This window comes from Capsicum annuum, chromosome 8 (genome assembly GCF_002878395.1).
Source record: "Capsicum annuum cultivar UCD-10X-F1 chromosome 8, UCD10Xv1.1, whole genome shotgun sequence".
NCBI lineage: Eukaryota > Viridiplantae > Streptophyta > Magnoliopsida > Solanales > Solanaceae > Capsicum > Capsicum annuum.
Genome location: NC_061118.1, coordinates 151,297,162 through 151,309,409, shown reverse-complemented (window position 1 = coordinate 151,309,409; position 12,248 = coordinate 151,297,162). Strand labels below are relative to the sequence as shown.

General features: G+C 33.3%; 1 long non-coding RNA gene across 1 annotated transcript in view; it reads right to left on the bottom strand.

Annotated features, from left to right (window-relative positions):
• Positions 1–4,808: 4,808 nt before the first annotated feature.
• The window catches only part of LOC107839499, a 12,693-nt gene continuing 5,253 nt past the window's right edge, over positions 4,809–12,248 (bottom strand). The window contains exons 4-5 of the long non-coding RNA XR_007043593.1: positions 5,189–5,388; positions 4,809–5,065 (exon numbers count right to left, since the gene is read on the bottom strand). This is a non-coding gene — a long non-coding RNA (uncharacterized LOC107839499). The remainder of the gene's footprint in view (positions 5,066–5,188; positions 5,389–12,248) is intronic.

The following is a 12,248-nucleotide window of genomic DNA, read 5'->3' as shown; positions in this document are numbered from 1 at the left end:
AGGGAAGGGGGGGTTCTAAAAATTATTTCAGTTGTGGGTCTTCATTTGTTGAAAATGCTAGCGGGTTTCATGTAAACTCTGGAGAGCATAAGTCGTTAAAATCTCCCATTTTGAATATTGTATCTAGATATATTTCTCATAAATCACAAAGATTTTTTATTATAATATTTTTGAAATTGTATTCTATTTTCTTAATTCGTGCAAATCAATAAATAGTGATCCAAATATGAAGAATATAAAAGAAGACCGAATTCTTATGTTTCAAATATCAGAAAGATTCTAATTTGTTGTGTAATGTGTCATGTTATATTTTATTTTTTTGGTAATGTTTTTGTATAGAGTTTCTAGCATTATGAGTAGTAGCATATCTTTTTTGGTGTTTAGTAAAATCACTCGCTCATATCAATATGTAGTTAAGATCATAGGAGTTGAATCTCCAATTTAATATTGATTTCTTTTTCAATTACCATTAGTAATTGACTCTATAACTTCTTCAATAAATGTCATTTTTCGATCAAGTTTGAATAACATAGAAATGGTTCTTTTATATTTTTATATTTTGTAACGGCATAACAATCGTGAATTGAAATGTACTATATATTATTTAATTTTAAATGTCATTTCTCAATGATTAAAGGTACAAGAAATAATTTTGAATTTTCTTTTTAGAAAAATCTCAAGTAAAACATTAGTTCATTATTCTTATATGGTCAATCAGAACAGCGCGAAGCGCGGCTAAATTTACTAGTTAAATATAATACCACTCCAATACGTGTTAATAGCATATTGTAGACATCTAAATTTGTGGACTCTTCAATAAGAATCCAAATTATGTTAGAGTTTTAGAAGGCTACTTTATCCTAAATCTCGACTATTTAAAGGGTAACATGTTCCCTGAAACAGACATCTTGAATATCCTATAAGCAGATGGGTATTCGTAAAAAGATCGGGATCTCCAATATCCCACAAAATCATGGGATATTCATAAAGAGATCATCCTATGTTAGAGAATAAGCCACTAATGGCCCTCGAATTACGGAGAAAATCAAGAGAGAAGGATCAAGGGAGGAACGATTTGTAACCACAATCGTTTATCAATAAACAATTCTTGTTTCTTCATATTTTTGTATGTGGTTAAAATTTATTTCCCATGAACGAAAATTTATTGCGAACAAATTGGCACGCCCAGTGTGACCAAATCTGCCCTTCATCTCTTCTCTCATAAATCAAATATGCAAATCTGTAGCCGCAGGATCGTAAAGATGGAAGTGATACTTCAAGACTCGTCTTTGAGTTTCATCAAGTCTACACTCTGACAAGCCTTGAAGCAGGGGCATTTGTAGACATTGAAATTTTGTGGACTCTACAAAAAGATTTTAATTTTGATTAGAGTTCTTAGGATCTACTTTACCCTAAATCTTGCTTGATGACTACTCAACCTAAACCCTAAATTACGCCTATATAAAGGGGACAAATATCCCTTTAAAGAGGCATCTCCAGTATCCCACAAATTCACGGGATATTCACAAAGAGACCAATGCTCTGAAAAGTCCCAAAAAATTCATGGGATATTCATAAAGATCAAAACCCTCTCTTCTTGATAATCAAATACATTAAGAAGACAAACCCTCCTTTCATGGAGAACAAATCCTAATGTTCCTTTCATGGAGAACAAATCCAAATGTTCCTACATTTAAGAAATACGCCACTAACGACCCTTGAATTATGGAGAAATTCATATCCAAATCTTCATACATTCGAGAAATATGCTATTGACAGCCTCGAATTACGGAGAAAATCATGAGAGAAGAATCAAGGAAGGAACAGATTTGTACCCTCATCATTTATCAATAAAAATTGTTGTTTCTTCATATTTTTATTTGTGGTTGAAGTTTATTTTCCATGAATTAAATTTTGTTGGAAACACATACATTTATATATGTTACTATCTGTAGAAGGCATGAAAGAATACATTGTCGAATACATTATTTAGTTGAAAAATTAATGGGGATGGAAAGACAATTAAGTTCAGCAGAGTAATAATTTTGCGAGCAAAAAAAACAGCCTCAGCATAATCAACTTTAGATTATTCAGTGGGTTGTTCTTCTCCAGCAACTTCCACAGCATCAGCTGATGCATCCACATTAGCGTCCGTGCGATTAATATTATTTTCTTCCATGGATTCTCCTCCAACAACTTTCACAACATCAGCTGGTGCATCCACATTACCATCAGTACAATAGTTTCAAACCTTTACTAAATTTAAGGAAGAAATCCTCAAGTCTTAAGTGCCAAGCTCCGAACACTCTTAATAAAACCAATAAATCACAGCTAAGCCTCTCAATTCCGCTGCCAGTAGCAGCATGATCAAACCAAGCCTCTACAATTTTAGAATTTTCCTATTGAATAGTCTATTCTTCCTTTGCCGAAATAGGTAGTTCAATTCCTTCCCTTAGAATCATAATTGAGAATATCTTATCTCATACGGCGAGCGGTTTTCCTTGGAAATGAAAAATTCACTCCAAGAGAAGTAAATTGACACAAAATGAGCCACATTACATAGTCAATGTTGGCCGAAATATCTTATCTCATATGGAATGTCTTTCATTTGTTCCTTCTCCAGCTCGTTCTTCGGGCACTGATTCAAGTTGAACTTGTCGCCCTTCACAATAGGAGCTACACTTGGTGAACAATCTTTCATTCGAAACCTCTCTAAAATTTTATTGATATAGGCTTCTTGAGATAAACCTAAGGTACCTTGATGTCTATCTCGATGAATCTTAATTCCAATGACATAAGATGCATCACCCATATCTTTCATATCAAAACTTTTAGAGAGAAATTGTTTCACATCATGTATCATTCCCTTATCATTGGATGCAAGTAAGATATCATCCACATATAGAACTAGGAAACATATTTTACTCCCACTAACCTTCTGGTATATACATTGATCCATAATGTTCTCAACAAAGTTGAATGAAGAGATAACATTGTGAAATTTCAAATACCATTGACGTGAGGCTTGTTTTAGTCCATATATGGATTTATTCAACTTACATACCAAGTGCTCACCATCACTAGAGGAGAAACCTTCAGGTTGTTTCATATAAACATCTTCCTCTAGATCACCATTGAGAAATGCGGTTTTCACATCCATCTGTTGTAATTCTAAGTCAAAATGGGCTACTAATGCCAATATTGTGCGCAAGGAATCCTTTTTCGACACAGGAGAAAATGTCTCTGTGTAGTCAATTCTTTCCTTTTGAGTGAATCCTTTAGCAACAAGTCTTGCTTTATATCTTTCAATATTGCCTGATGAGTCCTTTTTAGTTTTAAAGAACCACCTACATCCAATGGCTTTTACACCATTAGGCAACTCGACAAGATCCCAAACTTCATTGCTTTTCATGGAATTCATCTCTTTTTTCATGGCACTGTACCACAATTCTGACTCTTTGCAATTCATGGCTTGTGAAAAAGACTCAGGCTCATTTTCAATTCCAATGTCAGATTCCTATAAATACACAACAAAATCACTAGGAATTGCTGATTTTATTTCTCTAGTAGATCTTCTTAATGTTGTACCAATAGTTTACTGAGGATCATGTTGTTTAACTGGTTGCTCAATAATTTCTGGAATCATTTGAACTTGATCTACTTGAACATTTTCAGCAGCTTGTGGAATTTCATTGATTTGTTGTGCAACACCCAATTGTACTTGAGGGGTGTTATGTACGACAATCAATCGTTGACTTGAAGTGGAAGGTCGATATCTGATAGAAATTGTATTCTGAAGTTGATCAATCCCACTAATTAAGTCATTTTCAAGAAATTTTGCATTTCTTGATTCCACAATCCTAGTGTTGTTAGATGGACAATAGAATCTGTATCCTTTAGACCGTTCAGCATATCCAATAAAATATCCACTAATGGTCCTAGGATCCAGTTTCTTTTCTTGTGGATTGTAAATTCTTACTTCAGACGGGCATCCCCATACGCGAATATGTATTAAACTAGGTTTCCAACCTTTGAACAATTCAAAGGGTGTCTTTAGGACAGCCTTGGTTGGAACTTGATTTAATATACACACTGTCGTCTTAAGAGTTTCAATCCACAAGGACATAGGTAGCTTAGAGCTATTTAACATACTACGCACCATATCCAATAATGTTCGATTTCTTCTTTCTGCTACACCATTTTGATCTGGAGAACCAGGCATAGTGTATTGGGCAACAATCCCATTTTCCTGAAGAAATTTTACAAATGGACCTTGTGCTTGTCCATCCTCAGTGTACCTACCGTAGTACTCATCACCTCTATCAGTCCTCACAATTTTAATTTGCTTTCCGTATTGTTTCTCTACTTCAGCCTTAAACACTTTAAAGGCTTCTAGTGCTTCGTTTTTATTATGAAGCATGTAGAGATACATATATCGTGAATAGTCATCTATAAAGGTGATAAAGTATTTCTGACCATATGCATCCATATCTGGACAACATATATCTGCATGTATGATTTCTAATATGTTTGAACTCCTCTTGGCACCTTTCTTTGACTTGTTTGTCTGCTTGCCTTTAATGCAGTCAACACAAGTATTGAAATCAGTAAAATCTAAAGTACTAAGTACTCCATCATTTACTAATCTCTTAATTCTATCTAGAGAGATATGTCTCAATCTTCGATGCCACAAAATAGAAGAATTTTCATTCATAACACATCGTTTGATGCCAGTTTGGACATGCATAACATTTTGAGTGGAATCATTTTGCAAATCAAGAGAGAAAAGACCATCAGACAGTATACCATATCCAACAAGTTTAGATTTATAAAATAGATTAGAATAACCTTCTAGAAAGAAGGAGTATCCCAAAGGTACAAGTCTTGATACTGAAATTAAATTCCTAGAAAAGTTAGGAACATAAAAGTTCTTTTCCAACTCTAAAATAAAACCACTACTAAGAACTAAATTGCATGTTCCAATAGCTTCTACACGCGACTGCATCTTGTTTCCTGAATAGATGCTTCGCTCAGCTCCCACTGGCTTCCGTAGGTTTTTTAAGTCCTGCAAGAAATTTGTAATGTGGATTGTAGAAGCAGAATCAATCCACCACGTGTTATGATTAACATTAATCATGATTAACATCAATCATATTAGCTTCATAACAAACTAGAGAAATAGAAGTACCTTTCTTCTCAAGCCATCGTTGAAACTTGACACAATCTTTCTTTATATGCCCCTTCTTTCCAAAGAGCGACACTTAAATTCTTTTTTGATGTCAGAGTCAAGTGGAGCCTTTCCTTTCAACTTTTTATTGGCTTGATGAGACTTCTGTCCTTGAGTAGTCGTGAATGCACTTTCTCCTATTTCCATCAGCAATCGACCCTCTTGTTGAACACAGATGGCCATAAGTTCATTAATAAACCATTTATCCTTATGTGTGTTATAGGAGATCTTAAAGGGGCCATACTGTGCAGGCAGAGTATTTAAAATATAGTGCACAAGAAAAGTTTCAGACATTTCAACCTAAAGAGTCTTTAGTTGAGCCGCTAAGTCTCGCATTCTCATGATGTGCTCACGCACACCTCTCACATAGGTGAGTCTCATTGATGAGAATTCCATAATTAAGGTGCTGGCAAGTGCCTTATCTGAAGTCTCAAATTGTTCATCAATAGTCTTCAGTAATGCCTTGACATTGTTATGTTGTTCGACAGAACCACGAATACCAGCAGAGATTTTACTCTTAATGAACATAACACTCAAACGGTTAGAATGCTCCCATTGTTCATAAAGAGCAATTTCAGCCTGAGTGCTATTTTCATCAATATGTGGTTCGTCTTTTCTGATAGCTTAATCAATGTCCATGCAACCTAAGTGACGGAGAATTCTTTCCTTCCAGATCTTATAATTCTCACTATTTAATTCGGGAATATCACAAATATCAGAGAAATTTGCAGGTTGCATAACTGCAAAAATATACATACATAAACACATGCTTGGTAAATTTGAGACAAATAATATAAAATTGAATCTCCTGACATAAAAATTGTCTATGGGCTAAATTTTTAATTCAATTAGACTCATTTTTATGATAGAATTACCGTTGACTAGCATGATATTCTATCTTGACTATAAAACTATTAAATTTCCATTCATAATTTCTGTGGGTAATTATGAAAAGTATTTAACATTTTATCCTAATTAATTATGCAACCCAATAATAAAGGTTCTTAAGCTACTATATCGTGCATAATCAATTACAACTCTAATGTCTAAATATTCTTTATGTAATCTTAAATTTTAAAAATTTATTTAATTAAAGATGCTGTGGCTAATTTCAATTAAACAATTATAGATTACTAACATTAGTTCTTATCATATGTCTTATGTGATTCTATAATAATATATGACTTTACTAAATTAAGATTGTTATGGCTAAGTCTTAATTCAATAAAAGTATATGAATCACTAGACATTAAAGTCAATTTTTTTTTTTTGCTCAAACATTATGTAATAAAGTAATGTAAAAATAATACACAAATTAAATAATTTGAGTGCATTACTATATCTTAACAAATAATCCTTTGATAACATCAAAGAAAAGATGCATGATTCAGAACGCACAATAGCAAGCCATATAGTACACTACATCTCATTAAATTGTGCCATTTATTATTACCTTTTATTAAATAAATAATTAAAGAAAAGTACAAGATGGGCCCCACTGTAATAAAGTCTTCACATGTAAAGTGATGAATATCATCAAAATAAAAGAGACTTTATGTTCACACATTTTACTTTTTAAGTGCTGCAAATTGTCGTCTTCATCATTCAGCAGGTTATAACAACCGAGTAAAACTCATTTATAATCACCATCTCCGAAAAAATGATCCAAATTCACAAAATTGTTAGAAAATCTATTTTTTTTTCTTGTGATTTCTAACATGATTTGTGTCAAAAAAAAAATTAAAAGGAAATTAAAAAATCCATAGATGTGAAAATCGGAATTCCATTTTTTTTTTTAACAAACGGAATAGCATCAGAAATTATCAAGGCAGAGGTATTGATGGCTCCTATACCAAATGTTGGCCGAAAAACCAGAGTAGCATAGCGGAAACATGGAATAAACATACCTCCAGCCATTGTTGAGGGTCTGTAGTTGATGTCGGAGCTTTCCGGTGAGTCTTCTAAGCATTCAACTCACATTAGATGGTGTGAATTTTTTATGAGGATTATACTTAGGGACCAGAATCAGAGATGACATATTTATATAACCATTCCACCATCAGGAGCAGTTGAGCTTTATAAGAGGGTGGCAACAGTTATCAGAGATTTTTGAATTTAAAATTCAAGTTGAGAGGATAAGTGAGAAGTTACTGAACATAAATAAGAAAATGCCAACATTAATTAGTCTTTTCTTGAAGAAATCTAAAGAAAAATAAAATGAAATACATTTTATCCAAAAAATGCCGTTAACCAAATTAAAAATCCTTACTATAATTTGAAAAAAAAACAAAGAAGTCCTAAAATATGTGATATCGAAAATGAAAATATATTGAGAACTGATATTGATAGATTTTTTTTTTTCTAATATATGTGAAAAAAGAATACTAATAAAATAGATATGGTAAAAGAAAAAAAAAGAAAATATCAATAGTTTTTTGAGAATTAATCTTGGGGTGATATAGTTGATTAATTGTTGATTGGTGAGTTTTCGTGTTTAGATTTTAGAATTATCTTAGGATTGTTAAATATCCTAATTAGACAATACTGTAATTTGATACGCCTAATTTAGATTAAAAACACAATCAATTTAAATATAGTATTACAAACAGAAAAAAACTGTAAAAGAAAAAAAAAAACTAAAAATAACTAAAACAGATGTAGAATATGCTAATGAGTAATTGAAAGAATAACCTTTTATTTGTTTGTAGTTTTATCCGTAAATTAAGATATATTTAAGGGGATCACAACAAATAAATTATATTATGTGCAATAATATATTCAGTTTAGCTTCAAAAGTAAGGATTATGGACAGTGATATATTCATAGCCTCTAATTTGTAAAGATAAAGAGATTATTTTTGAAAATTGCAAATCTAAGCTTCTAATAAAACTCTTGATTGTGAGATTAGTTTAATGTAATAATTAATTCTATTTAGAGGAGACTCCGAATTTTAAGCAGTAAAATTCAGGAATTTTCAGTTTATCCATTCGCAAAGGTCCTCAAACTTGCCTTGGAAGGCTGTCAATAGCGGTGCAGACTTAGTCACTGTTCAAAATATAGCTTAGTGTATTCTGCAACTTAATTTTCCTCCATATAACAATTAAAGTATGACCCAATTTGCATGTCGGAGGGCAATTTGTACGTCCTAAACTTCCTTAATACAAGATTGTAGGACAACTGAGTATGTTTCTATTTAAAAAATTCTTAATTCATATTAATAGCACCAGCTCAATTTATAAAGTAGAGCTGCTTTGCTTCTGCTATGATGGTAGAAGTTCCTTCAATTGTTGTAGAAAAAGTCATAATGAAGAATCTTTTATTTTTTTTTTATAATTTCTGAGAAATTAATGTGATTTGAACTATTTAACATAATTATAAATCTTTCATATTACTGTTACTATATTAAAAGATTATACAAATAAATATATGCAACTTTTTTGTTGAGCATTTAGAACATGTGCAAAATACACGTACACTATACTAATAATATTAAATAGTGTTAAGCAAGAGGAAGTCAGCAGTTACAATTTTATTTTGCATTTTCTATTCACGGCTTTAGGGTATCTTCAGGTTAGCCTATGATATTCTTTCTGTGGAATTGATCCAATTATCAAGGTGTCGTATGTACATATGATACAATAAAGACAACGGAAGCACGAAAATAAACACCAAAATCATTCACTAGCCAAGAAACCGAGGACCTCTTTTGGTGACCCTTCTCGGATTCACTACCAACAAGAAGAATACAAGGAACAAGGGAGTAATAACACCAAAACAGTAGCAACACAACAAGAAAAAGATGAACAATAGAATAATTTCAGATTCCATATTAACAACACAAACACACGGTTACAACATCAACACTACTACATGATTACAAAGAAACAAAAGGATAGATAGTTAGACAAATCGAAGGTATAATATTAACAATCCAAAAGTCTATTCCACTCTAGGACATTTAACATCACACACATCAAATACCTAAATCTTACGTTGGCACAAGAGTGACCCCGATCTCTCAAGAATCCAACGTTTCCAAGCTTGAATCCAACACGAGTGATTCCACACTCAAGTTGATTTCCTTAGTTACAATTTCGTGTTGGTGGTCTTCTCTCCTTAGAGAGGAAATGTTTCAAGTGTTATAAACTCATAATATTCATCAAAATCCTTAATGAAACCCTACATTATTCTATTTATAGTGTATTACAAATAATAGGTAAAATGACCAAAAGGCCCCTTAGTGAAGGGGCACCCCTCTAGTGTATGTAGTGGACTGATTTGGCCCTTTTAGTGTATGTAGTGAACTATTTTGGTGTCCATTTAGGTGCTCCTTTGTACTTCATTGCACACACCAAGCCTTGGGTCTAACGTACGCCCTCATAAGTCCATCTACGTGATCGTACTCGTATCATCCTCCCCTTCTTGAAAAGGATTTGACCTAGAATCTGTACCTTGCAAAATTAAAGAGGAAACAAACAAGTACACATCCTCATGGCATGAGGGTTAGGGTTAGCAAAGTAAAAAATTAGCACTATCATGCCACGGTGGTACACACTTGAATTACAACCAAGGATCCTTTGAGTTAATTATGAAAAGCTTTTGTACAACATCACAAACGAATGGGCTCGGATGAACATCAAGAATTAATAGACAAAAACTGAGACTACGCCTCTCATACGATGTATATCCAACAACATCATGAATATCATCATATGCATATAGGTAGTGAAGAAAGGAACCAAATACACAATTCTCATCTAAGATGTATTCACATGTAGGAACACATAACGAGAGAAAGGGACATTGCAAGCACGTATGACCTCTCTCCTTCCAACCACTTACCGAGGGAAGGCATTCCATCAAGGGAGTTATACCAATAGGGAGAATAGGGAAACTACCATGCAACAATCCAATCCAAGGCAAGTAGTTTGCCCAAGAACTCGGCTTCTCTCTACAAATGATTTAAAGCACGCTCCCAAAAGTCCCACAAGATACTTCAACTTATCCAACCCCATGAAGGTGACAATAAGTCTTTAACATCCTTGGACCCTTCCACAAACAAGAATATAACTTGAAATCCTCAAGTTGTGGTTCACATAACTTAAATACAAGTGTGTCAAACATGGATGCACGGATATGAGCAACACCCCTAAGAGACAATGACACATTTGCCCTACGCTCCTCGAGTAGACAAAAACCACCATTAACATCAAAAGGATCACAATTCAAGTCACCATATTTATTAAGCACGGGTTGGGTGTCATGCAAAAGAGTACAAGAAAAATCATTTTTCAAAGATATGTCAAGCACATGATTAACCCTATTAGCCAAGCAAACATTAGAATCTTTACAACAACATAGGCTCATGGGTTCACTCCTTTGTCCTTGACCAACATCTTTAAATTCTTCACTCACTTGAGATTCATTAATCACATCACACATATTCTCAAGTGGTGGGAAAGTTTTACACACAAGTTGATCAATACAATTTTCACATAACGATGTACTTTTATTCAACACAATAGCTTCAACACTAGGTGGATACAAATCGATCTTACTAGAAGAGTCGATTCGGTCATCTATAAGATCAATTAGTGTATCCACTGGCACAAAATTTACATCATCCACAAGTGGTAAGGAATCAATAGACTCATATGTAGGTAAGCTACTACTCACACTCAACAGCTTAATAGTCACATGTTCATCATTCACATGTACCAAAGTATAAGAGTTAGCTATTTTTCCTTGACGTCATAAGTATGTTCATCTTTACCTCGGTGTGAAAGTCCTTCACAATTTTGGGAAGCAACTTCCTTCGGGAAGCTCTCAACTCAAGGTGTTTGGACCTTAGGTTTTGGATTTGTTGGGATAAGTGTGGATACCAATTGGCGTAGCCTTTCAACGTGCCCTTTCATGTCTTCAATATTGTCAGTGATGCGGTCAAACGTGGCATCGAGATTGGTGGCATCCATGGTACCTAAAAGAAAAGACAACAACGAACAACAAAACAACAAACTTGTTAGCTCAAAAATGCCTCACCACACTCCCACTCTCGATTTTTACCTCACACTTGGTTTCACAAGTGTTGAAAGTCGGCTTTTACTTTGCGAGTGATTGAAGGTCGACTCTACTCTTACCCGGAATAGATTTTCATTTGAGTTGACTCAAAGAAAATTTGTTTACGGACTTGAACCAACAAGAAACAGCGAATTCACAAAAGATAAAAGCACACAACAAACGTAGACACGAACAAACGGACTCTACAACTAACTTACAATCTAGTAGGAGATTACTAGTTGGTTAATTAGTCTTCGAACCAACAAACGGAACTAGGAAATAATAAAATGAAACTAAGGAATCTAAAATTTGAGCTTAAAAATTATCGGTGAACAGTAGAAACGTGATGTGGCAGCCACGTATTGGTTGTGGTTGTTATCAAATTTTATTTTCTAATTCAAGTCTTGGTCCAATTGTAATTTGGAATTGGTGGGAATTGGTTAAGGATAAAAAACAAGTCTTGAAATCCTCTTTCAAATTCAAAAAGCAAAATTTGACTTTCTCCTCAAGACATGGTCCTTAAATCATGGAAGGTTGTTGGAAAAGTGGTTGTTAAAGTCCCTTTTTCTGCGCGGATTTAATAGGTATAATAGATTTAGTAGGTTTCTAGTGAATCTATTTTCATTAGTGCGTGGATATTTTTTAAATTTTGTTTCAATATCTTTTAATTTCTGATTAGTATCTTTTAATAATTTACTTTTTTCGTAAGATATATTCATTAATTATTTTATCCTGTTGTAATTGCAGAGTTACAAATTCTTGTATAATAATTTATCCTATCTGTGCTATAATGGATATCTAATTCTAGATTTTCAATGTTATTTATTATCTTGTGTTGTTCTTCTCGTAGTGAGTTTTTTAAATTATATAAACTATCACATGTACTTTTATCTAAATTTTCTAAGGTTTTTTCTATCCATATTAATTTTTCTTTTAGGTCTTCTATTATTTTTCTAATTCGGTT